Raw genomic sequence first — 27,686 nt, forward strand, 5'->3', positions numbered from 1 at the left:
CTATCGGGAGTCAAAGCTCGCTGTTTGACATAACGCTGCAACTAACTGCGGTGGCCTCAACACTTTTATCTTGGAGATAATAGAGAATTCGGCTGCCGGAGCTCAAGAGCGCCTTGCCGAGGAGCTCAAGGGCGCCTTGGCGACCCAGGGTCGCGAACTTTGCGGCCTGGAGGGGAAGGGGGAAGGCGGAGGGGAGGAATATCTGCGAGGCGAGAGACCAGGCAGCAATGGGAGGCTCCAGACGACCACGAAACCGTCCGCACTCCGGCAGGAGGGGCCACCACAGCCACCGCGCATTAAGGTACGGTCGAAGCTTTTTCTGCCCTCTTGCTGCCTGAATCCGTGGATCACTCAGCACAGTTCTCCTTCAGGGATATTCATAGCCGCCCTTCTTTCGTTATTGGGACACCTAACACTTCCATCGCGTTTGTTTACCATCCTAGTCAACCGTGGGGAGCATCGGATACGCCGCCGCTTTGTGACCATACTAAGTATTCAGTCCATCGACGTTACGGTACTCCTAAGCCTCCCCTTCCTTGGAGGTGATATTGGGGCATTTTATGTGGCAACCGATTACCGTATATGTTGATAACACGCTGGTATCATTTAGAATAGTGGGACTACAAATCATGTGGCATTTCTTCTATATACCGTACCATTGTTTTGTTTTACTTGTTTCCTTAAATTTTCAATCTTTTTATTGCCCTGACTAAATTATTTAGAACTAGAAAATTTTCTCATTTTTGCAATACGATATATCTTCCGACTCTGACATTAGCTTCTAAAGATCTGAAAGTAGCATATATAGGAGACAGCTAAACTTCCTTTCTTCTCTTTATTAATTGGTACCTGTAATATAGTCCTTACATAAACGTCTCTTCCAAAATCCATAATGCTCTTCTCCATATCTCCGTTCCACAATTTTTTGTAATTTTCCTTTCAACCAGTGCTCTTTACTTCCCACAATCCGTTTGGTGACGACATCTTTCACATGTTTATACATGTCTGAAATCTCATTTAAGAGTGTTTTTATTGCCTACGATCGCCGTTAAGCTTAAATGCAAGCAGTAATACAAGATACAAGAGGTACTGGTTACATCGATCTGCCGACCGCGCGTGGTAGCCGCGAGGTTTAAGGCGCCGTGCCACGGTTCGCGCGGCTTGTTACGAAGATGGTATGAGAAATTCCGCCTTACGCAAACACGTATATTTTGTGTTTTGTTTCACCCATACATGTTTCAGCACTTTTGTGCTATCTTCAGCGGGTTTAATTTTTATTTTTAACTGTAAAATTGTTGTTACATATTAACATTTGTGTCCTTTATAACATCACGTCAAAGTTCCAGTCATAGCTTAATTGGCGAAAGGTAGATTTATGCAATAGTTAACATACCTTACATGGTGCTATTGTCCATTTATTTTGGTAGCTATTCTGCTACACAATATACAACTTGTCGTCTGCAAACAGCAAAACGTAATTTATTTTTATGCTTGTTACGTACTTACGAACGGAAATGAGTCTGCATCACGTTTTTTGTGTGTAACTTACAGTTTTGAAATTTTGGTGCGTTCTCCTGTGTTGTTGGCGACGTAAATAGGCTTATTTCGTAATCTATGGTGGCTTGGCACTGCACTTTTTCGATTTCTCAAAACATAGCCAGAGTTTTCACTGCCATTATGAGTTGTTGTGGCTGTGTGGTATTCATTTGTTTGGTAGCGTGTTTGGCTGGGTGAGGCGTGAGAGTTTGAATTGAATTTGGCGTCAGTGGTGTATGGTTTGTGTGTGTGTGCGCGTGTGTGTTGAGGACTGGGGCAGAGAGAGGGAGAGGGAGAGGGAGGGAGGGAGGGAGGGAAGGAGAATTTTTTTTCTGTTGGGTTTTCAATAAATCCTAACCAGGAGACAAAGAGTGTGATGGCATCCATTTGACCTCGTACAATCGCGTTCGGACGTTTTACACGCTGCCACGTATCGCAGTTCCTATCTCCGCAACCTTCTGTCTGACAAGGGAACCCCCCATCGCACCCCCCTCAGATTTTGTTATAAGTTGGCACAGTGGATAGGCCTTGATAAACAGAACACAGATCAATTGAGAAAACAGGAAGAAGTTGTGTGGAACTGTGAAAAAATAAGCAAAATATACAAACTGAGTAGTCCATGGGCCACATAGGCAACATCATGGACAATTTTAGTTCAGGTGCGCCGTGGTCCCGTGGTAGCGTGAGCATCTGCAGAAGGAGAGGTCCTTGGTTCAAGACTTCCCTTGAGTGAAAATTTTACTTTCTTTATTTTTGCATAGTTATTATCTGTCCGTTCGTTCAATGACGTCTCTTTTCACTGTAATAAGTTTAGTGTCTGTGTTTTGCGACCGCATCGCAAAACCGTGCGATTAGTAGACAAAAGGACGTGCCTCTCCAATGGGAACCGAAAACATTTGATCGCAAGGTCATAAGTCAACCGATTCCTCCACAGGAAAATACATCTGATATATTCTATACGACACTTGTGACGGCATGTGCGTCACATGACAGGAATATGTTGTCGACCCACCTAACTTGTACACTTGGCGAATGGGTAAAAAGATTCTTCTACCTTGCCCGATTTAGGTTTTCTTGTGGATGTGATAATTACTCCCAAAAAAGTGATGAAAACATAAGAGTTTGTCACATAAACTGAAAATAAAAAAATTAAACTTTTCACTCGATGCATGATTTGAACCAAGGACTTTTCGTTCCACAGCTGCTCACGTTACCACGAGGCCACGGCACTCCTGCGTTCCCAATGTCCATGATGTTGCCTATCTTCCCATGAACTACTCAGTTTGTATATTTTGCTTATTTTTTCACAGTTCCACACAACTTCTTCCTGTTTTCTCAATTTATCCGTGTTCAGTTTTTCAAGGCCTATCCACTGTGCCAACTTATAACTAAATCTGAGGGGGGTGCGATGGGGAGGTTCCCTTGTGAGTACGGTGTGTTCCCATTCCTTGGCGATTTCGCAAACAACTTCGTCGCTCCGTAGTGGCCAATGTGCTGATGATAGCGTTCGGTTAAAACCACCAAAATGGCGTCATGGAGCCAAATTTTCCATCTTCGTTCTTTCACATGGCAACGGAAATATACCCTCAGCTCACTCCTTTGTACAATAGAGCAGTATTTCTCGTGAGCGCAGAATCTCTACTAACGTAGTATAGCGGAAAGTCCTTTACTCTCTGGATTTGTGGCTGTTGCGCTGCGGCTAATTGGGGCTAACTCCCTTCCATATTGTTTTTGCCATTAGTAGCACGTTGTTGCTTTCTCGCTCAACCTGTTCATCACCGATCTCGAGCGAAGTATTTCGGCTTCTAGTCGGCAAATTTGTTGCGTTTATCTCGTCAATAAGCGATATTCAGATCGAATTCTTGAATAACCAGGGCCCAAAGCATTACTGTATTATTCGTATATCTGTTCTTTGGAACATCAGGGCTTGGTTGTCTGTGTATTAATGCGTTTTTCTGCCGAGCGAGTAACTCCTAAACAGTTTTGTCGCATAGCATTTCTAGTTCGAGTAGTTTTCCGGCTACACCTGGTCACAATGTGCACGTTACCATCCTTTGCTTACCTGTTGTAGACAACTCCTTTCCTCGCCGATTATCCGGAGAACCTCCTCATTCCTACCTTATCTATCCATCTAATCTTCAACATTCTTCTGTAGCACCGCATCTCAAATCCTTCTATCCTCTTCTTTTACCGTTTTCCCATAGTCCATGTTTCACTACCATACAGTACTGTGTTTAAACGAATATTCTCAGAAATTAAGGCCTGCGTTTGATATTAGTAGACTTCTCTTGGTCGGGAATGCCCCTTTTGTCAGTGCTAGTCTGCTTTTTATGTCCTCCTTGCTCCGTCCGTCATAGGTCATTTTGCTGCCTAGGTAGCAGAATCCCTTAACTTTATCTACTTCGTGATCGCCAATCCTAATGTTACATTTCTCAGTGTTAGCATTTCTGTTACTTCTCATTACTTTCGTCTTACTTCGATTAAGTCTCAGACCACATTCTGTACTCATTAGTGTTCTTTCCATTCAGCAGATCCTGTAACTCTTCTTCGCTTTTGTTGAGGATAGCAATATCTGGTAACGGTGATATTTGAGTAGATAAATAGCATTAATAGCAGCTGCCAGACGCTCTTTTCTTCTTTGCCAATTTCTCAACGATGTTTTTTCGACAAAAAAGCAGGAAGAAATTTTTTGTTCAGAGTGCCACTAAAACTGAGAGACTACGTTTTATCTGTGATAATTGCCTCTGAGCACTATGGGACTTAACAGCGGAGGTCATCAGTCCCCTAGAACTTAGAACTACTTAAACCTAACTAAGCTAAGGACATCACACACATCCATGCCCGAGGCAGGATTCGAACCTGCGACTGTAGCAGTCGCGCGGTTCCAGACTGCAGCTCCTAGAACCGCTCGGCCACTCCGGCCGGCTATCTGTGATAATTCAAGCAAAGAAATGCAGCATTAGGTTTTTAACTAGTAGAGCTGAAGTATCGTGTCAGTTTTGGAACTCCGGACGGAAGCCCTTCTTCGCCTGAAGATCGCGTCTTCCGCTAACTCAGGTTTGAAAGACTTTATGTCTGGTCTGGCACCTGGATCAAGTCTAGAGACATGCAGCTGGGTAAACACAAAGGCACTTAAAACGCGTGTTGTGAAAAGTGGCACTTAATTCGTTTCATATGCCCGCTCTTCATTTGTTAGAGGCCTTCCGCCACATGATGTTCTTCTGGCCTTAGAAGTGAACATCCTCATACGCTTTGTTTTATTTTCGTTTATAGTGAGTCCAGTGTCGAGTCCATCTGCTTCCATTATTTCATGTATTTCTTCAAGGGTGTTTACATCCCTTGCCACAATTGCAGTATCATCTGCGTATGCACCTATCTCATTCGATTTCGACGTTATTATACTCTTCTGTTTTTTGCGTCAGACTTCTCAGTGATAACTTCAAAAGAATTCGAAACAGATCATCAGCCTGATTTACTTCAGCTGTCCTGCTGATAGCTATGCTATCGTGGGCCACCAGCAGTCCTCCCTGAAGCACACAAGCCTTCCCACCACATAACGGAGGCGTCTTAGATATCGCGGAGTCCCATCGGAGGGTCTTATGATATCTGTGAGTGGTAATGGGAAAAGTACTGGAAAAGTAAGTCAAATACAGGACATTTTCGTCTACAAACTTTGTGGCTATCCGTAACGCGAAATGAAGCTTCCTGGCACATTAAAACTATGTGCGGGAAGGAGACTCGAACTCGGGACCTCTGCCTTTCACGGGGAAGTGCTCTACCAACTTTTCTTTAAGTTAATCATTTTGTTCATTATCGTTCTTTTTGCATTTGGTCGGAGCGGACGTCACAAGACTTCCGTTCAAATTCGTCGTTTATTTCACTCAGTTTTTTTTTTTTTTATTAAAGAGGGCAGCCAGCCCTTAACGAATGAGCTACCCAAGCACTACTCACGACCCGGCCTCACAGCTTTACTTCCGCCTGTACCTCATCTACCACATTCAAAATATGCGACGGGTCGTCAGTCGTACTTGGGTACCTCAATTGGTAGAGCAGTTGCCCGTGAAAGGCAAAAGTCCCGAGTTCGAGTCTCAGTTTTAATCTGCCAGGAAGTTTCATATCAGCGCACACTCCGCAGCAGAGTGAAAATTCCATTCCTTAATTCGAAATTTCCACAGCTTATACGTTGAAAGTGCCATGTAACATGTGGCGCAGTTCAGGCTCTACCCATTGTAAGTGCCGAGTAATTTAGAATATTCTGTTTAAATTATGGATTATTTTCTGAAGTATCATTTGGAATTGTGTAGTCAGAGACCCTGTGCAGCACAGGATCGCATGAATTGCTTTTTGTCCACGTGACAATCGATTTGTAGAGAACCAGTTAACAAATTTCAAGAAAATTTTATTTATGTTTTCAAATGTCGAAGTTTTTGCATTAATCTTGATTATAACACTTATATTGAAACAAATTGAACTATGTCAGCTTTCTGAATGTAGTATGGCAGATCACCTACACATAACGAGCACAAGAATGGATCAAATATCGGTGGTACGGTGCACCCTCAGTAATCATTTCCTATTCTAAAGATACTATTTTGTTGCGTACATATCCTATTTTTCCAAATATGAGACTCTACATTCTTTGAATAAATCGGTACGGATCTAAAAAACAATGTTCTGAATTACTATGAGCGTATCTGCAACTATTTCCATAGTTGTAACTCTGTTGGTAAAGGAAAACACGAAAAATCTGAGTTCTTCAAGATGACGACCTTTCTCAGACACTTCAAACCGGAAAATTATGCGGCTAAGGTCGTCAACTCGGTTGCTTTCTCCCCACAGCTCTGCGAGCAAGGACGTTTTACCGCGTGTAAAGAAAATTACGGAGTGAAATATTATCGTAAGGTAGCCTTGAATTCTTACTGTCTCGTGTGGACATATCGCAGTATATCGCCACGAGAGGTCTGTAAAGAAGAGAAACCGGTTAGTCGAGTACGTAACCACCTTATTAGCTGACACGTGCGTAATGTTTCTGTAGTTTCACACAGAACGACTCGTCTCAAGAGGACACAGACTTGTTGGCACAGGATGTGAGTGCCTCTGGTATCAGCAGTGAGTGGTTAATGTCTGGATACTCTTCAGCTGTTGACACTTGTTTGGAACACGTATTTGGCATCCACTGCTATATTTCAGTTGCGCACGGTCGTAAGTAAGAATTTAATACACCACGACTCGTTTGTGTATAGATAGTACCGCTTAGTAGGGTCTACACCCAAAAAAGCGTGCACACAATAAAAGTCAGTTCTGAAAGTGAAGATTTCTGTCACCTTTGGCATTCATACGAGACAATGATAGTGGCAACTATTTACACTCCTCGAGATGGAAAAAAGAACACATTGACACCGGTGTGTCAGACCCACCATACTTGCTCCGGACACTGCGAGAGGGCTGTACAAGCAATGATCACACGCACGGCACAGCGGACACACCAGGAACCGCGGTGTTGGCCGTCGAATGGCGCTAGCTGCGCAGCATTTGTGCACCGCCGCCGTCAGTGTCAGCCAGTTTGCCGTGGCATACGGAGCTCCATCGCAGTCTTTAACACTGATAGCATGCCGCGACAGCGTGGACGTGAACCGTATGTGCAGTTGACGGACTTTGAGCGAGGGCGTATAGTGGGCATGCGGGAGGCCGGGTGGACGTACCGCCGAATTGCTCAACACGTGGGGCGTGAGGTCTCCACAGTACATCGATGTTGTCGCCAGTGGTCGGCGGAAGGTGCACGTGCCCGTCGACCTGGGACCGGACCGCAGCGACGCACGGATGCACGCCAAGACCGTAGGATCCTATGCAGTGCCGTAGGGGACCGCACCGCCACTTCCCAGCAAATTAGGGACACTGTTGCTCCTGGGGTATCGGCGAGGACCATTCGCAACCGTCTCCATGAAGCTGGGCTACGGTCCCGCACACCGTTAGGCCGTCTTCCGCTCACGCCCCAACATCGTGCAGCCCGCCTCCAGTGGTGTCGCGACAGGCGTGAATGGAGGGACGAATGGAGACGTGTCGTCTTGAGCGATGAGAGTCGCTTCTGCCTTGGTGCCAATGATGGTCGTATGCGTGTTTGGCGCCGTGCAGGTGAGCGCCACAATCAGGACTGCATACGACCGAGGCACACAGGGCCAACACCCGGCATCATGGTGTGGGGAGCGATCTCCTACACTGGCCGTACACCACTGGTGATCGTCGAGGGGACACTGAATAGTGCACGGTACATCCAAACCGTCATCGAACCCATCGTTCTACCATTCCTAGACCGGCAAGGGAACTTGCTGTTCCAACAGGACAATGCACGTCCGCATGTATCCCGTGCCACCCAACGTGCTCTAGAAGGTGTAAGTCAACTACTGTGGCCAGCAAGATCTCCGGATCTGTCCCCCATTGAGCATGTTTGGGACTGGATGAAGCGTCGTCTCACGCGGTCTGCACGTCCAGCACGAACGCTGGTCCAACTGAGGTGCCAGGTGGAAATGGCATGGCAAGCCGTTCCACAGGACTACATCCAGCATCTCTACGATCGTCTCCATGGGAGAATAGCAGCCTGCATTGCTGCGAAAGGTGGATATACACTGTACTAGTGCCGACATTGTGCATGCTCTGTTGCCTGTGTCTATGTGCCTGTGGTTCTGTCAGTGTGATCATGTGATGTATCTGACCCCAGGAATGTGTCAATAAAGTTTCCCCTTCCTGGGACAATGAATTCACGGTGTTCTTATTTCAATTTCCAGGAGTGTATTTACAGCTCGTACAAAATAGGTACGTCTTTCAAAGTTTTACTGACCTTCAAAGTAGTCACCAGCATTGTGTATAACCCGTTGCCAGCGATGTGGAAGTCGTAGGACACTCTTAGCAGTGGCAGTTGTGTTGACAGTTCGGGCGACGCGGCCTATAGCCCGACGAATTTGTAGCAGTTCTGAAGCGAATGCCGTGAAGTGTTTCCTTCAGTTTAGAAGTCGAGTCGAACTCACTAGGGCTTACGTCAGGGCAGTGCAGTAGGTGGTATAGCACTTAGCAGCTCCATCAGTCAAACAAATCAGTATCAGCTTCACTGTACGTGCTTGAGCATTGTCCTGCAAAATGATGGTCACATCCTGCAGAAAGTTTCATCACTTCTGTCTGTAAGCTGGTCGTAGGTTGCGTTCCAAAAATGAACAGCATAGAGACAGAAGTGATGACACTTTATGCAGGACGCATTTTCCTATATTGCACCAATATTTTCATTCCTACGTAACAAAATCAGTCAAATTTCCCTATACTCTGGTTTGCGTATTCTAGCCTTTGTGTTTCCGTACTACTTTCCCCCACTACTGACTCCTTCTAGCGCCATGTTAACCATTCTCTTGACTGCTGTCGTGTTTATCCCATTAACCTGTCCCTTCTTCTCGTAATGACCTTAAACGTGTTTCACAATGCTTTTTAGTACTAGTTCATTTCCTACTTTTCCTATTTGGTTCAGATGGCTCTGAGCACTATGGGACTTAACATCTGTGGTCATCAGTCGCCTAGAACTTAGAACTCTTAAACCTAACTTACCTAAGGACATCACACACATCCATGCCCGAGGCAGGATTCGAACCTGCGACCGTAGCGGTCACGCGGTTCCAAACTGAAGCGCCTAGAACCGCACGGCCACACCGGCCGGCTGTAAACTGTTTGGAGAGATATTCTGCCTGATGCAAGACGCCGTTTTACAGAATTTTATCACCCTGACATGTACCATATCTTGTAATAAAATGACAGGAAACGTCACATTGGTGGATAAAGAATTACTGTAACATTCGTAATATGAAAGCATGTCCTTACAAGGTAACGAAATAATGAGGATCCATCACAAACGCATTGGTATTAGTACAACTTATTATAATTAGATGTCAGTTAATAACATAACTACGAGTAATGGTTCCAGGAGATGGTAAGGTGCAAAGTGTGATCGTAAATCGTCAATGATCGGTGTAGCTTTACGAGGATGGATGTACGTTAGTAACGTAACAAATATTGTTTAGCTGGTACGCGTCCCACTAGGTCCAAACTTTTTCTAGCTAACTTCCGTGTTTTCTGATAGGTTCTGATACTTTCTTAATAGTTTAACAAATCCATATCTTACAATATTCAACGTTATGTAAATATACGTGTTCTTTTTGAGGAGTGAAAATGTTCAAATGTGTGTGAAACCTTATGGGACTTAACTGCTAAGGTCATCAGTCCCTAAGCTTACACACTACTTATCCTAAATTATCCTAAGGACAAATACACACACCCATGCCAGAGGGAGGACTCGAACCTCCGCCGGGACCATCCGCACAGTCCATGACTGCAGCGCCTGAGACCTCTCGGCTAATCCCGCGCGGCTTGAGGAGTCAGTTTGTTGGGTGGGCTTTATCTATAAGACAACATGCACTACTTGCGGTAAAGTATTTTTTATTTTCGTATTTCAAGTTCTGTATTTCACATCTCGTAAGATTCTGCTACTGAATAGGAGCAGTGATCAAGTTAGAAAGACGTTAGGGTTTTACTGAAAAGTGAGAGCAACGAAATAATTGTAATCCGATGTGGAGAACTACCGGTATTGCAAATTTGTGTCGCACTACTTGTAATGGAACTTTTGTAAGTTAATGTCCTAGTCCACTGGACATGATGCTTTCCTTTTTTCCTTATACCACATTGATGTACACTCCTGCAAATGGAAAAAAGAACACATTGACACCTGTGTGTCAGACCCACCATACTTGCTCCGGACACTGCGAGAGGGCTGTACAAGCAATGATCACACGCACGGTACAGCGGACACACCAGGAACCGCGGTGTTGGCCGTCGAATGGCGCTAGCTGCGCAGCATTTGTGCACCGCCGCCGTCAGTGTCAGCCAGTTTGCCGTGGCATACGGAGCTCCATCGCAGTCTTTAACACTGGTAGCATGCCGCGACAGCGTGGACGTGAACCGTATGTGTAGTTGACGGACTTTGAGCGAGGGCGTATAGGGGGCATGCGGGAGGCCGGGTGGACGTACCGCCGAATTGCTCAATACGTGGGGTATGAGGTCTCCACAGTACATCGATGTTGTCGCCAGTGGTCGGCGGAAGGTGAACGTGCCCGTCGACCTGGGACCGGACCGCAGCGACGCACGGATGCACGCCAAGACCGTAGGATCCTACGCAGTGCCGTAGGGGACCGCACCGCCACTTCCCAGCAAATTAGGGACACTGTTGCTCCTGGGGTATCGGCGAGGACCATTCGCAACCGTCTCCATGAAGCTGGGCTACGGTCCCGCACACCGTTAGGCCGTCTTCCGCTCACGCCCCAACATCGTGCAGCCCGCCTCCAGTGGTGTCGCGACAGGCGTGAATGGAGGGACGAATGGAGACGTGTCGTCTTCAGCGATGAGAGTCGCTTCTGCCTTGGTGCCAATGATGGTCGTATGCGTGTTTGGCGCCGTGCAGGTGAGCGCCACAATCAGGACTGCATACGACCGAGGCACACAGGGCCAACACCCGGCATCATGGTGTGGGGAGCGATCTCCTACACTGGCCGTACACCACTGGTGATCGTCGAGCGGACACTGAATAGTGCACGGTACATCCAAACCGTCATCGAACCCATCGTTCTACCATTCCTAGACCGGCAAGGGAACTTGCTGTTCCAACAGGACAATGCACGTCCGCATGTATCCCGTGCCACCCAACGTGCTCTAGAAGGTGTAAGTCAACTACTGTGGCCAGCAAGATCTCCGGATCTGTCCCCCATTGAGCATGTTTGGGACTGGATGAAGCGTCGTCTCACGCGGTCTGCACGTCCAGCACGAACGCTGGTCCAACTGAGGTGCCAGGTGGAAATGGCATGGCAAGCCGTTCCACAGGACTACATCCAGCATCTCTACGATCGTCTCCATGGGAGAATAGCAGCCTGCATTGCTGCGAAAGGTGGATATACACTGTACTAGTGCCGACATTGTGCATGCTCTGTTGCCTGTGTCTATGTGCCTGTGGTTCTGTCAGTGTGATCATGTGATGTATCTGACCCCAGGAATGTGTCAATAAAGTTTCCCCTTCCTGGGACAATGAATTCACGGTGTTCTTATTTCAATTTCCAGGAGTGTATTTACAGCTCGTACAAAATAGGTACGTCTTTCAAAGTTTTACTGACCTTGAAAGTAGTCACCAGCATTGTGTATAACCCGTTGCCAGCGATGTGGAAATCGTAGAACACTCTTAGCAGTGGCAGTTGTGTTGACAGTTCGGGCGACGCGGCCTATAGCCCGACGAATTTGTAGCAGTTCTGAAGCGAATGCCGTGAAGTGTTTCCTTCAGTTTAGAAGTCGAACTCACTAGGGCTTACGTCAGGGGAGTGCAGTAGGTGGTATAGCACTTAGCAGCTCCATCAGTCAAACAAATCAGTAACAGCTTCACTGTACGTGCTTGAGCATTGTCCTGCAAAATGATGGTCACATCCTGCAGAAAGTTTCATCACTTCTGTCTGTAAGCTGGTCGTAGGTTGCGTTCCAAAAATGAACAGCATAGAGACAGAAGTGATGACACTTTATGCAGGACGCATTTTCCTATATTGCACCAATATTTTCGTACCTACGTAACAAAATCAGTCAACTTTCCCTATACTCTGGTTTGCGTATTCTAGCCTTTGTGTTTCCGTACTACTTTCCCCCACTACTACTCCTTCTAGCGCCATGTTAACCATTCTCTTGACTGCTGTCGTGTTTATCCCATTAACCTGTCCCTTCTTCTCGTAATGACCTTAAACGTGTTTCACAATGCTTTTTAGTACTAGTTCATTTCCTACTTTTCCTATTTGGTTCAGATGGCTCTGAGCACTATGGGACTTAACATCTGTGGTCATCAGTCCCCTAGAACTTAGAACTCTTAAACCTAACTTATCTAAGGACATCACACACATCCATGCCCGAGGCAGGATTCGAACCTGCGACCGTAGCGGTCACTCGGTTCCAAACTGAAGCGCCTAGAACCGCACGGCCACACCGGCCGGCTGTAAACTGTTTGGAGAGATATTCTGCCTAATGCAAGACGCCGTTTTACAGAATTTTATCACCCTGACATGTACCATATGTTGTAATAAAATGACAGGAAACGTCACATTGGTGGATAAAGAATTACTGTAACATTCGTAATATGGAAGCATGTCCTTACAAGGTAACGAAATAATGAGGATCCATCAAAAACGCATTGGTACTAGTACAACTTATTGTAATTAGATGTCATTTAATAACATAACTACGAGTAATGGTTCCAGGAGATGGTAAGGTGCAAAGTGTGATCGTAAATCGTCAATGGTCGGTGTAGCTTTACGAGGATGGATGTACGTTAGTAACGTAACAAATATTGTTTAGCTGGTACGCGTCCCACTAGGTCCAAACTTTTTTTAACTAACTTCCGTGTTTTCTGATAGGTTCTGATACATTCTTAATAGTTTAACAAATCCATATCTTACAATATTCAACGTTATGTAAATATACGTGTTCTTTTTGAGGAGTGAAAATGTTCAAATGTGTGTGAAACCTTATGGGACTTAACTGCTAAGGTCATCAGTCCCTAAGCTTACACACTACTTAACCTAAATTATGCTAAGGACAAACACACACACCCATGCCCGAGGGAGGACTCGAACCTCCGCCGGGACCATCCGCACAGTCCATGACTGCAGCCCCTGAGACCGCTCGGCTAATCCCGCGCGGCTTGGGGAGTCAGTTTGTTTGGTTGGCTTTATCTATAAGACAACATGCACTACTTGCGGTAAAGTATTTTTTATTTTCGTATTTCAAGTTCTGTATTTCACATCTCGTAAGATTCTGCTACTGAATAGGAGCAGTGATCAAGTTAGAAAGACGTTAGGGTTTTACTGAAAAGTGAGAACAACGAAATAATTGTAATCCGATGTGGAGAACTACCGGTATTGCAAATTTGTGTCGCACTATTTGTAATGGAACTTTTGTAAGTTAATGTCCTAATCCACTGGACATGATGCTTTCCTTTTTGCCTTATACCACTTTGAGGTACGAGGGCTATTCCGAAAGTAAGGTCCGATAGGTCGCGAAATGGAAACCACGGTAAAAATCAAAAATGTTTTATTTGCAACAGTTAGATACACCTTGCAGCTACTTATCTCCATAGTCGCCGACCCGACTTAGACGTGTATCGTAGCGTTGTACCAACTTTCCCATACCCTCGCTATAGAAGGCAGCCGCCAGTGCTCTCCGCCAATTGTCTACGCTGGCCTACGGCTCGTTGTCTTGTGCCGAAATGTTGTCTTCATAACCAGCGGTTCATGTGACCTGAGCTGAAACTCAGAGGGAGACAATTACGGGCTGTAGTGTGGGTAATCTCACATTTCCATTTGAAAACGATGCAGGAGCATCTTCATTGCCCCTGCAGAATGCGGCTGAGAATTGTCTTGAAGACGAAACAGCACGACAGTTATGTAATGTTAGCTGCATAGCTTCAGGGGAAATTTCTCACCAGGCCCCCGTACTTGGCGGCAGACACTATTTTCTAGACATCTTTACGCACTCACTGCGAGCTCAGAAATGAGAAGAGCGACGTGATGCTAACTGGGGTTATACTAGAGACACTACCCAACACATCTGTGCAAAGCTTTATCGGATTTTCATAGTCGTTTCCATTTCGTGACCGATCGGACCTTACTTTCGGAATAGCCCTCGTATATTGAAATTTTTGTTTATGTATACTACAGCCAGAACAATATGACAAGTACGTGGGCAAGGGAGGAAATGTGCGTAGGAATTTTAAGACCGTCCAGTTACAGCTGACCGTTCTTTGTACCACGTTAAGGCACACGTGCGGTACGCACAAGTCGCATCGTTCTGAGCGTTTAGCAGCACGTTGAACTCGGCACGCTCATCGTTGTCGTTCGAAAGCACGTTCGGTCTGCGACGGCTTCAGACAAACACAGCAGCCAGCACTGCGCCACTCCGATGTGACCCCTGTCTGAAAGTAGTGACCCGTCGGATACATCAGTGAGGGCGTCACGTAAACATCCTACAAAGTGCTGGGCGACCCCGGCGGTCGGGTTATCTGACACGCGCCACACACGCGACTCGGTGTCGGCATTCGCATGTGTGCCACAAGTCCGGGTCAAAGCGCCTGTCCGCACAAACTGGAAACCGCCGGCAGCAGATAGTGCGTGAGCCAATGTCAACACGCGCTCCGTAAGCAGGAGGCTGACAGAAAAAGGAACCCTCATTGGCTAGTACGTCGTAAGACGCAGCATTAGGTGAGTCACGGTCTATCTTTATCTCTGAAAGTGTATTGCACTCTCTAGTAACTTATTCAACTTCAGCGCTATACAGGGTGAAAAGTATTTAAACCGACAAACTCTGTGAGGTTGTAAGGGACATCAAAACAAATATTTTTCCCTAATGACATGTTTTCCTATGAGGAGTATTTAAACCGGTGGAGGTCGTATTACACTCTTCAGTTGTTAGAGGCCGTATTACGATCTTCAGTTGTTAGAGGGCGTATTACGCTCTTCAGTTGTAAGCAACTGCTGTCCACCAGTGTAGTAGTGCATTGTCTCTGTTTACTAATGTGGCGATACACCTGGAGTGAGTACATCAACATGGTTGGTGCATACTATGTAGCGCACCACAACGGACGAGCTGCACAGCGGGTTTATCAACAACAATATCCTAATCGCCATATCCTGCATTAAACGATCTTTGTGCTGTGTACCAATGTCTGCACGAGACCGGGTCATTTAGCAGATTACCTGGACAGGTACGCCGTCGCACGGTAAGAACGCTGCAATTTGAGGAAGCTGCCTTGCAGCATGTGGAGCGGGATCCCTCAATAAGTACTCGTGCAATTGCACGTAACATGGGGACGAATCAGATGAATGTAAGAACCGTCCTTCGAGATCCATTCTTACGTCCATTTCACTTACAGCGTGTCCACAACCTGGAACCAGTTGATTATCCACCCAGAGCACAGTTTTTGCAGTGGTACCTGGGACACTGTAAAATGCATCCTACATTTCCATCCTCTGTGTTGTTTACCGATGAGGCAACGTTCGAGCGTGATGGAGTCTTCAACATGCACAATTCGCATGTTTAGAGTGAGGGTAACCCACATCCCACAGTTACTAGCGCTCATCAAGTGCGTGCGGTTCTTCATTAATGTGTGGGTCTGTGCTGTTGGGGACTGTTTAACTGTGCCGTATCTGCTACCTAGGCCATTAAATGGCAGGCACTATTACAATGTTCTCGCCAGAGCATTGCCGGAATTGCTGGAAAACGTCCCGCTCCCTACAAGACAACGCATGTGGTTCCGACATGACGGGGCGCCGGCACATTTCAGTGGTCGTGTGCGTCGATTCCTGGACCGACGGTTCCCAAAAACGTGGATTGGCAGAGGTGGTCCTGTACCATGGCCTGCTCGATCCCCAGATATGTCCCCTCTGGACTTGTTTGTTGGTTTAGTTCATTTGTCGCCAAAGAAATGTTCCTCTACCGGTTTACATGCTCCTCATAGGAAAAAAATGACATTAGGGAAAAATATTTGTTTTGATGTTCCCTACAACCTCCCAGAGTTTATCGGTTTAAATACTTTTCACCCTGTATGAACTGTACCGTCACGTGTGTTATTCAAAATATCGCGGTATAAAGGGACAGTGCATTGGCGAAGCCGTCATCTGTACTCAGGTGCTTCATCTTACGTCATTACGACCGCACGGGGAGAATTAGCAGCCTTTGAACGCGAAATGGTAGTTGGAGCTAGATTCACAGGACATTCCAATACGGAAATCGGTAGGGAATTCAATATACCGAGATGCACAGTGTCCAGAGCGTGGCGAGAATATGAAATTTCAGGCATTGCCTCTCACCACGGACAATGCAGAGGCTCCCGGCCTTCAGTTAACAGCCGGCCGAAGTGGCCGTGCGGTTAAAGGCGCTGCAGTCTGGACCCGCAAGACCGCTACGGTCGCAGGTTCGAATCCTGCCTCGGGCATGGATGTTTGTGATGTCCTTAGGTTAGTTAGGTTTAACTAGTTCTAAGTTCTAGGGGACTAATGACCTCAGCAGTTGAGTCCCATAGTGCTCAGAGCCATTTGAACCATTTTGAACCTTCAGTTAACGAAAGAGAGCAGCGGGGTTTGTGTGGAGTTTTTACCGCTAACAGACAAGCAACTCTGCGTCAAATGACCACAGAAATCAATCTGGACGTACGATGAACGAATCCGTTTAAACAGTGCGGCGAAATCTGGCGTTAATGGACTATGGCAGCAGAAGACCGACGCTAATTCCTTTGCTAACAGCGCGACATTGTGTGCAGCGCCTCTTCAAGACTCGTGACCATGTCGGTTGGACCCTAGACGACTGGAAAACCGTGGTCTGGCCAGATGAGTCCCGATTTCAGTTAGAAAGAGCTGATGGTAGGGTGCGAATGTGATGCAGACATTATGAAGACATGGACACTGGCTGCTGGTGGCACCATAACGGTTTCGGCTGCGTTTGCATGGAATGGAATGGGTCCTCTGGACGTTCCCCAACTTGGAGACCATTTTCAAACATTCATGGACGTCATGACACGTCGAGCTGCTGCGGAACGCCGGGCAAGAGGAGATCGACGCGATATTAGGGTGCATCCCACGACGTTTGTCATGTGCCCTTACAGAGGGTGATTCAGACAACTTGCAACGCTATTTAATACCGCGCACAAGCGCGGTATTAAATAGCGTAAATACACTACTGGCCATTAAAATTGCACAACCAAGAAGAAATGCAGATGATAAACGAGTATTCATTGGACGAATATATTATACTAGAACTGACAAGTGATTACATTTTCAAGCAATTTGGGTACATAGATCCTGAGAAATCAGTACCCAGAACAACCACCTCTGGCCGTAATAACGGCCTTGATACGCCTGGGCATTAAATCAAACAGAGCTTGAATGGCGTGTACAGGTACAGCTGCCCGTGCAGCTTCAACCCGATACCACAGTTCATCAAGAGTAGTGACTGGCGTATTGTGATGAGCCAGTTGCTCGTGCACCATTGACCAGACGTTTTCAATTGGTCTGAGATCTGGAGAATGTGCTGGCCAGGGCAGCAGTCGAACATTTTCTGTATCCAGAAGGCCCGTACAGGACCTGCAACATGCGGTCGTGCATTATCCTGCTGAAATGTGTGGTTTCGGAGAGATCTAATGAAGGGTAGAGCCACAGGTCGTAACACATCTGAAATGTAGCGTCCACTCTTCAAAGTGCCGTCAATGCTAACATGAGGTGACCGAGACGTGCAACCAATGGCACCTCATACCATCAGGCCGTGTGATACGCCAGTATGGCGATGACGAATTCACGCTTCCAATGTGCGTTCACCGCGATGTCGCCAAACACGGATGCGACCATCATGATGCTGTAAACAGAACCTGGATTCATCCGAAAAAATTACGTTTTGCCATTCGTGCACCCAGGTTCGTCGTTGAGTACACCATCGCAGGCGCTCCTGCTGGTGATGCAGCGTCAAGGGTAACCGCAGCCATGGTCTCCTAGCTGATAGTCCATGCTGCTGCAAACGTCGTCCAACCGTTCGTGCAGATGGTTGTTATCTTGCAGACGTCCCCATCTGTTGACTCAGGGATCGAGACGTGGCTGCACGATCCGTTACAGCCATGCGGATAAGATGCCTGTCATCTCGGCTGCTAGTGATACGAGGCCGTTGGGATCCAGCACGTCATTCCGTATTACCCTCCTGAACCCACCGATTCCATATTCTGCTACCAGTCATTGGATCTCGACCAACGCGAGCAGCAATGTCGCGATACGATAAACCGCAATCGCGATAGGCTACAATCCGACTTTATCAAAGTCGGAAAAGTGATGGTACGCATTTCTCCTCCTTACACGAGGCATCACAACAACGTTTCACCAGGCAACGCCGGTGAACTGCTGTTAGTGTACGAGAAATCTGTTGGAAACTTTCCTCATGTCAGCACGTTGTAGGTGTCGTCACCGGCGCCAACCTAGTGTGAAAGCTCTGAAAAGCTAATCATTTGCATATCAAAGCATCTTCTTCCTGTCGGTTAAATTTCGCGTCTGTAGCACGTCGTCTTCGTGGTGTAGCAATTTTAATGGCCAGTAGTGTATTAGTCTCACAGAAGAAATGAACAGGACCTTTTGTAGGAAGTGTTGAAATGGTTGAAATGGCTCTGAGCACTATGCGACTTAGCTTCTGAGGTCATCAGTCGCCTAGAACTTAGAACTAATTAACCTAACTAACCTAAGGACATCACACACATCCATGTTCGAGGCAAGATTCGAACCTGCGACCGTAGCAGTCGCTCGGTTCCAGACTGTAGCGCCACTCCGGCCGGCGTAGGAGGTGTAATATAGTTAAATATTGTACTGGTATACGTTTCCGCTAGAGGTCGTAATTTTCGAATTATTCAAGAAAACCTATAAAAGTGACCTTTACGTATGTTTTACTCGATTAATGCGAATACCGTGGCTTCCAGCAAAAACACATCCCGGCACACAATTTAACTAAATTAAACTTCCTACAATAAGGTTCTGTTCATTTTTTCTATAAGACTAACAATTTATGCACAGTGAGCAAGAGACTATGAAAACTTGTACCTGTTTTTTTAATGCACTGCAGGTTGCATGAAACACAGTGATCGGGACATCTGAATCACCCTGTACATATAAAATAAAATTTGGTGGCCACCTCATCAACACCAGTGCCACCTGTAGATTAAAATTTACATCTCTGTAAATCTTTTCAACTTAGTTGCAAATATCTTACGATGGCAGTAGCTGAAACGCTGTAATAATAAAGAAATTTTTGTAAGCAATCTAGATCGCGGACTCAAACAAGGAATTCATTTCTTACGTTAACGTTTCGGGCTAGCTTCCCTGCACTTCCTATTTATTTCATTTGTATGTGACTTATACTGCCATACTGCTGTCTTTTCCTGAGCATATTTGTACTTTCTTCTACGGTCGATCAGTTCAAGCATTTCTTCTCTTATCCGTGATTTATTCGCAGTTATCTTTCTTGTATGTACATTTGTCCGCCCAACTTTCTTGATTGCTCTTTTTAGAGATGCACATTCCTCTTCAATTTATCTGCCTCCTATGATATTCATTATCGCAGTACCTACAGCCTTAGATTACTTCAAACGCACATCGTCCTTCCTGAGGACTTCAGTATCACATTTCTTTCCATGTTGGTTCTTCCTGGAGATTCTATTCGACCTACTTTTCGTCATTACTAACTTGTGGTCTCATTTTATATCTTCCTCTGGGTACTCCTTACAATCCAGTACCTAATTTCTGAATCTCTGTCTCATCATGATGTAATCTCGTGTCTCCAAACCTTTTCTAAGTGTATCTCCTCCTCTTACAACTCTTGAGCAGTGTATTTTGCATTAGTAGCTGATTTATTGCACAACTTTTTGCTCTTGCAACGGCGCGGCTTATGTTGTTCGTCCTACAGCAAACTCACCTTGCGGTGATCTTCTTCTGCAGCTCGAATTCACGCCTATCCGGTTAAAAAAAAAACGAATAATGTTTCCCTGCTCGAAAAGCTGTAGTGTAACTTGTAACATTATACGAGTCCACCGGTTGCAACAAACGTTTTTTAATATCAGACCAGCTGAGCTGTTAAGGGGTATAAAGTTTGCGACAGAAAACTTCAGTATATTGTGCCTTGCTTGACACAAAAACGCCGGCAATTTCCTGTTAATCTTAAGTTACAATTTCGGCACTCATAATTTCTAGCGTATGGTATTTAAACAAACCAGTTGCCAAAACGGATTGTCTGTGACAGAATGCTCTATCTGATATTATCCAAACCGAGCTCTTTGAACGTTCAGCTCTCGGTTCCGATTTCCACAATACGCCATGTGGATTTCAGGTAAGTCACAAGTCACAGTTTACGTATATAATCCGGAAATTCGAGTGCTCGTCTTTATCACACATTCGCGTTTATCTTGTGACACTCCAAGGTCGAGGGTTCGTCATTATTCTGTAAAATTATTACATCTACTCAGAGCTCCTTATACAACCTTCCGTACATGATGATGGCTGAGCTCCGAACTGTCCTTTCGACTTTCAAAAGCATATCTCTTAGTGCACAAAATACGCGCGAACGTACTGACCGATAATTGGCTGATACAAATGATAGCCAATCCGATATTAGCATTAAACTGCACAAATCCGCGTCTTATATATTTGACCAATCACAGCCTAATAGCTTTTACGAACAATTTATTAAACGAAAAAAATTTTCAAGTCCAGCAATATCAAAATACCCGCTTTTTAAAGAACTGAATTATTGTAAAATGTTTCTTATTTTCCTAGCCTCATAAACTGGCTAGTCACACTTTACAGATTTCTCCTGAATATGATTCATTCTCTCTGTACTAGACTTGGCCACTGTTTCTATGTTTCGATACAGTGTATCGATACGTGGAACTGTTTCAATGTTTCGGAACGGCTGTGGTTCACTGTTTCGAAACAGTGGTGTTTCATTCCGGCCCTGTCTCGGATAACCGGACCAGATTCGACCTCGAGCCAGACACAGAAACTGTATCGTTGTTTCAAAATAAAGCTGTTTCAGTCTACTTGTGCTTGGAACGGACTAATTGTATCGAAACAGTGATGTGTCATTCCGCTCTGTGTCGCACGAGATTCGGGCTCGGCACAGGTACTCAGAGACAACATACCACTTCATGAAACACGAAAGTGTCGAAATCTTTTTGACAAGGAATAGCATGAAGCTTAAGATATCCGAAAATAAAGCTTCGTTTCTAGCTGACTGTCCTATTCCGAAATGGCGTAACATCTGCTTTATAAACACTAACCAAACAATAAAACAACGCATACTGTTCACATTCAAAATAATAAATATTTGAAAATCATTCAGTTAAATTACACTTTTTTTATAACATACGCTTCTCTGTTCATGTACAGTAATCATATTAAGAAACGCAAGTAAGCCTACAACATTTTGAATAAAAAAAAGGCGTAGATTGACAGTTATTAGACATATACATAAATTTTATGTAGGTATAATTGCAAGCAATCTGTTTGACATATCACTGATAGTGTAATGGTGAACGGGAAGGGCTGGGAAGCATGGTGAATTTATAGTAAAGGGTATATTTTGTTATTTATTCGAATTATTTGGCGTTATTTGCGAATCTATAGTCACTGTGCCTATTATCCACAATGATTCCCTTTGTGTGCATGGAAATTAGCAGGATGGGTATGTTACCGATACTAACGGAATGTGGGAATACCAGTAGCATATCTGTTGTTTCTGCAGTTTGCTCCCACCTCCAATTCCGTTCGTGGTGGTTCTTCTGTCTTCAGCTATGGTGGTGCTCAGCCAATTGAAAAGTATGAAAGTCACACGACACGAAAGCAGCGCATTTGCTGCAGGAAATACGAACTGCCAAGACGCCTAAGTGATAGTTTCATACTTTCTGCGACATATTAGCGCTGTCGCACGTCATTTGTGTTTATATGGACATACTTATACAGTAGACATTCAAGATGATAAAATGTGTAGGTTTATTAGATTACAAAACACAAACTGTTTCACTGTTTCAAAACTGCGTATCGAAACATTACATTGTACTATTTCATTTGTTTCGAAACAGTTACGTGTTTCAGTTTGCCCATCTCTACTCTGTACAGCTGCAGTTCTCACGCTAACGTACACTCAGTTAATAGACATAACGATAATCATTTATTAAATACTTCGCATTCACACCATCATTCGCACTAATAACACTGTTCTACAAAAAAAACCTTTTTTTCTATTTCTGATAAAAAATATTGTGATCCTAGTTGTATTTTGAGTGCTGAATTGAAAACTGTTTTTGGTTTTTTTCTGTCAGGGATAGTTTATGAGTAATCGCAATTTTATTTCTCTTTTCAGTTCCTGATATAGTGCAGCAAACGTGAGGTGAAATTCGACAAACAAATGCACATCTTTATGATGTTATAAGTTCATCACATTAATGGAGGGTGGGATCTAACATATAACACAGTAACCTTTGTGTATACACATTAAAGCATTTATTTGACATGAGAAATTACAGAAAATTGACAAACAATGAGCCACTGCATTGTAATGCACATCACTTTTTTCTCTTGTATTGTGAATCTTTCTTCTCTCGAATGATATTCCAGCAATAATCTGCTAACATAGAAGGTACCCACTTCCCTTCATAGCGCCTTTCTATGGTAGAAATGTCTTTATGGAATCTTTCCCCATGTTCATCCGATACGTCACTACAACTCTCTGTGAAGTAGTCCAGATGAGAGTCCATCATATGTTCCTTCAAAGACATATTGTACCCCAAATCCTGATATGCTTTGATCATATCCTTCACCATTGCTTTGTAGTTAGTAGCTCTTCTTCTTCCAAGGAAGTTTTCCGACACCATCATGAAACAGTCCCATACGGTTTTTTCTCTATCAGTTAAACATGCTTCAAAATTTGCATATTTCTGCAGCTCCCTGATTTGTGGGCCACACATACATCTTCCTTTATTTTTGCAGCTGAAAGATGGGTCAATTTGGTAGCTAGATATGCAAACCCACAGCCTGTTGGATCCATGGCCTTCACGAATTGTTTCATCAGGCGAAGTTTGATGTGAAGTGGTGGAAGTAGTATATATTCAGGAGCTACCAGACTTTCACGTTGTACATTCTTTTCGCCAACTTTCCATCTTCGCCTAGGCCATTTCGTTTTCACGTAGTCAGAATTTCGGTCTCGACTATATCACTGGCAAAGAAAACAGGCATACTTTGTGTAGCCTTGTTGCATTCCCAGTACCATAGCAATTACCTTGAAATCTGTTCATTGTATTTTAATGAATTTAGCTCCTTTGTACGAATTCGTAATTCTCTTTTGTCAAACTAGCGTAAGCTACTGGAACAGAGGGTATTTTATTTCCGTTGTGGTGCAAAACAACCTTCAGACTTGTTTTCGGTGCATCTATGAAAAGTCTCCACTCCTGTGAAATATAAGTGAAGTTCAGCACTTTCATCAGGCCAGCAACGTCTTTGCAAAATGTCAGTGCTTCGTAAGTTGAAAAATAAGAAATAAAGGCATGTTCTCTGTGCCTGAACACACTGATTTTGGTACTTTGGTGCAGTAGATTATACTCTTGTAATCTTGAACCAAGCAGCTGTGCCTTTTGTTTACTTAGTCCTAGATCACGTACTAAATCATTTAAATCTGCCTGTGTTAACAAATGTGGCGATGACTCACTTGTGCAGTGATATAAAGAATCATCATCTGTGATTTCTTCAGTACTACTTATTTCACTGTCACTCGGAGTTTGACCTCGGGCTCTTGAAGGTACTGGAAGGTTGTCGGAATGCTGCACTGGCATTCTCGCTGAAGGCAGATCTGGGTAAACAATGTGCCTCTTCGACTTTTTGTTTTTAAAACCCTGAATTTTTGTTAGACAGAAATAACAATCAGTAACATGGTCCTTAGGCTCCCTCCACACCTTGGGAACAGCAAACAACGCCACATTCTCTTTACCTTTCCACCACTGAATTAGTTTGCTGTAACATGTAGCACAACAGAAATGTGGTGCCCATTCTTTATCTTGGTCTCCTACCTCTACTCCAAAGTAATGTTTGTATGCTTTCTTTATGACTGAAGAAATTTTCTTCCTATTTCTGGCAAAAGTGAACTTCCCACAGATGTAGCAGAAGTTGTCCGGCTTATATCAACATCCACGACGACGTGGCATTTGTGCAAATTTAAAAATACCACTCTGGTAATACACCTGTATTAAATTAATAGTAGGGAACTAGAGGAACGCTGATGTGTAAAAACAGACAGTCGTTTTACCTTCAGCACCAGGCTCAATCAGTTTACACACAGGAACTAAAAGATTCAACAGTGCTCGGAATTATGACACACAGTTACTTGTCAGCCAAAACACCCACTCGTTAAGACTGACACAAATTGCGGCTAACACCACTGTTGTAAACTCGATGCAACTGCCCCTAGGAGGCGTGAAGCTTTACTGCCGAGGCAGCGATCGGCTGTCGCCGTTCGAGTTAATGAGATGTTTCAGGTGGTCTTAATGACATAGGTGTGGCGGGGGATAACCTAATGATGTCTGATTCTTCCCACCTGCTGTTGCACAAGAAATTATCACGTTCTATCACTATTGGATACGGCAACATACCCGTATTTCTCCACAACGTCTCTGTGTATCCCTTAAATTGTGAATATACATATATATACATATTACATAAAAAGTATCCCTGACAACGATATTTTGTTTACATATTTGAATTTCCCATGGTAAAATGGTCTAGAAGCACAAACTTTAATATCAGAAATAGAACCCATGTCGAACAGTGTAATTAAACCTATGAAATTAATGATATTAACAGAAGATGTAATATTCACTAAAGATACAGTTTTGTTTCCAAAATATGTTGTTTTAACTAAGTCTGATTTCATAATACGTAAGATGCTGACACCTATCGGCCACAGTCGCAACTACTTGTAGCTGTAGCAGGATCAGACCGCATATCTGTCATGCAGCAGCCTTGACTCATTGTCGGTATCTGCCTGCTCGCTACCAAGGTCCGTAAAAAGAATAGCTCGCTACCGTCTGACTTAACCCATGTGCGATACATGGCGCTACGCCTCGCTCTCACATTCTCACCAACGAGCTAAAATTCTCCCGATCCATTGTCCTAATTCCTACCCCTCTCACAGCACTCCTATCACCCACATTCCTTTGCCTACTGAGTTGCCCATTTAATGCCCTCACATACACTATCTGTTCATCTTCTGCTTGTGACGTCGGCATGTATAACTGAATTATTGCTGTCGACATTAATTGCTATCGATTCTGATGGGAACAATCTTACAACCGAATTGTTCAAAGTAATTCTCAATTCACTCTTTGATCTACCTTCCTGTTCATGACGAATCCTATTCCCGTTATACGATTTTCCGCTAGTGTCGATATTACCCTATATTTGTCTGACCAGAAATCCTTAAGTTCTTTCCTTTGCATTTCATTGATTCCCGCTATATCAAGACTGAGCCTTTGAATTATCCTTTCCAGATTTTCTAGCTTCCCATCCTCGTTCATGATTCAGACATTCCCACTCTTTCGTTGATCAATCAATTTTTCTCTCATGTTTACCTCCCTCTCGTCAGTACCCTCCCGGAGATCCGAATAGGGGACTAACACGGAACCTATTGCAAACGAAAAGTTCTGTCCTGTTTGTTCTTCCCTCTCGTGTTTTACGCGAATTTGGCCAGTTACCTTTAAAAAAATAGCGGCGGTCCAAATCCTAACCAACAACGTACCACATGTAAACTACATGTATAGAGATGCGGCAGTCAAATAGCAGTGCGTGTATCTAATGACCTTCCCTTTCGGTTCTTCATCTTCGGAGTTCAACCGCACCTTCCCCACCTGTAAAACTTACCTGATCTTACCTGCAGGACAGTTACCTGCATGTTGCGCTCCAACATATGAATTCTGCGAACGATTATGCTACGAAAATAAAATTATGGAGAAGTTGTTACATCTGTAAATCAATCGCAGACAAATCTGGTAATATCTTAATATATAGTGGAGGCCCAGTGCCCTCCAATATTGTTCTGGTACATTCGTTACAGCAGTTGCACAAAGCTACAAATGTTTGGATCAGAATTCATAGTGCTCTCGCGAACGTAACGTTTGACTCTAGCGCCAACACTACCGATATGCAACAGAAAGTTCCTTGCACCGGAATGCATTATACTAATCTGCCACAGTTCTACTATGCTTTGTAACCTATACCTGTTACGCGGGTGTTGCTACCACATGGCCAGGATGGTTTAGGAAATGCTCGCCCTTTCTCAACAAACACAAGGTAAGAGATTCCTCTCCCTGTCGCAACCAAATGGTCATCAGCGACTATACAGTCTTAACACCGAGGGCGTAAACATAGCAGAGACCCCCGACTTACCTAGGCGGACTGTAGTAATGTTGTCGCGACTGAAATAAGCTTTGCGCATTGTCTGAGGTCGTCTAAGTGTGTGAACGTATGACAAATCAAAAATACTTATAATCACTAAGCACACTCACTTCCTACGAGACTAGATGTGCAAACACGTTACATTGTAATATTTGCAAAGACAAAGGGTATTTGGCCCTAATTGTGGAGTCGCCTCTTGCAACACGTCCTCTCGCTTTCGGCTCCAACCACGTTTTCCTGAACAATGGCGTGTCCTCTGCACTGCTAATCGACTGGGGCGACGATGACGCCAAACCATTGCCTTCAAGAATTGTTAATGTATTTGATATTAGAAAACTTACCTCGATAGCTCCAAGATATCCCCTTGCAGAATGACATCTGCCAAAATTTTAGCTGTCTCCTAACTATTACAATTCGTAACTTTTTCCGCTGTCATTTTACTGTATTTTGTACCTTTTCGGAAAGAGGTGGTGTTCGTTGCTGCAAATTATGCAGTATCTTTGCTTGACACACATCTCCCATCCATCGGTCAGCCTTCGAAACTTTCCCGATGTTATGGCTTCACTTGTATCTCATTGACTTGCGTTTCTTCGGCCAGCAACGACCACTCTGCGACGTAGTGGATCCCGCTCGCTTACGGCACTTATGAATTTAGATCAACCAACTAAATTCAGACTTGAATACCTTGCGATTCGCTATTCGGAGCACGTAGCAGTTTTCATCACAACTATTCTAATAAAACTCTCTATACAGCTAGATATGCTTATACTTGCTCATCTCTTTATTTCATTATTTTAATTTATCTAGTTATAAATGAGGAGTATAATGTGTATGGACAGAGGGCAGACATACCAGTTCATGTGTCAGATCGTTATGAAACTTTTTCAGTCAGGCCATATGTCCTGCAGATACATGTTATGTGTCTTCAATGCAGTGTTTCCATTTCCTTCTGCAGCCTCATGTTGATCTTAGCTGATTTCTTCGCTTTTATGGGCGGTTTCCCACTCCAAGGGCAAGATAGTGTCCTGAAACTGTGCACCCTCTTTTGACAAAACCATGCAGAACGAGGGTGATCTTTTATGT

General features: G+C 44.4%; 1 protein-coding gene across 4 annotated transcripts in view; it reads left to right on the forward strand.

The window, feature by feature from the left end:
* Positions 1-226: 226 nt before the first annotated feature.
* Positions 227-27,686, forward strand: part of LOC126263127 (vesicular glutamate transporter 1-like) — a 142,735-nt gene continuing 115,275 nt past the window's right edge. For 2 of the 4 annotated variants that reach the window (XM_049960145.1, XM_049960147.1), the window contains exon 1: positions 227-301. The gene's annotated coding sequence lies outside the window, so the exon portion shown is untranslated. Of the gene's footprint in view, positions 302-14,729; positions 14,847-27,686 lie in introns of those variants that run through there. The other 2 variants (XM_049960146.1, XM_049960148.1) reach the window with 2 other exon arrangements.

Source organism: Schistocerca nitens, chromosome 6 (genome assembly GCF_023898315.1).
Source record: "Schistocerca nitens isolate TAMUIC-IGC-003100 chromosome 6, iqSchNite1.1, whole genome shotgun sequence".
Classification (NCBI taxonomy): domain Eukaryota; kingdom Metazoa; phylum Arthropoda; class Insecta; order Orthoptera; family Acrididae; genus Schistocerca; species Schistocerca nitens.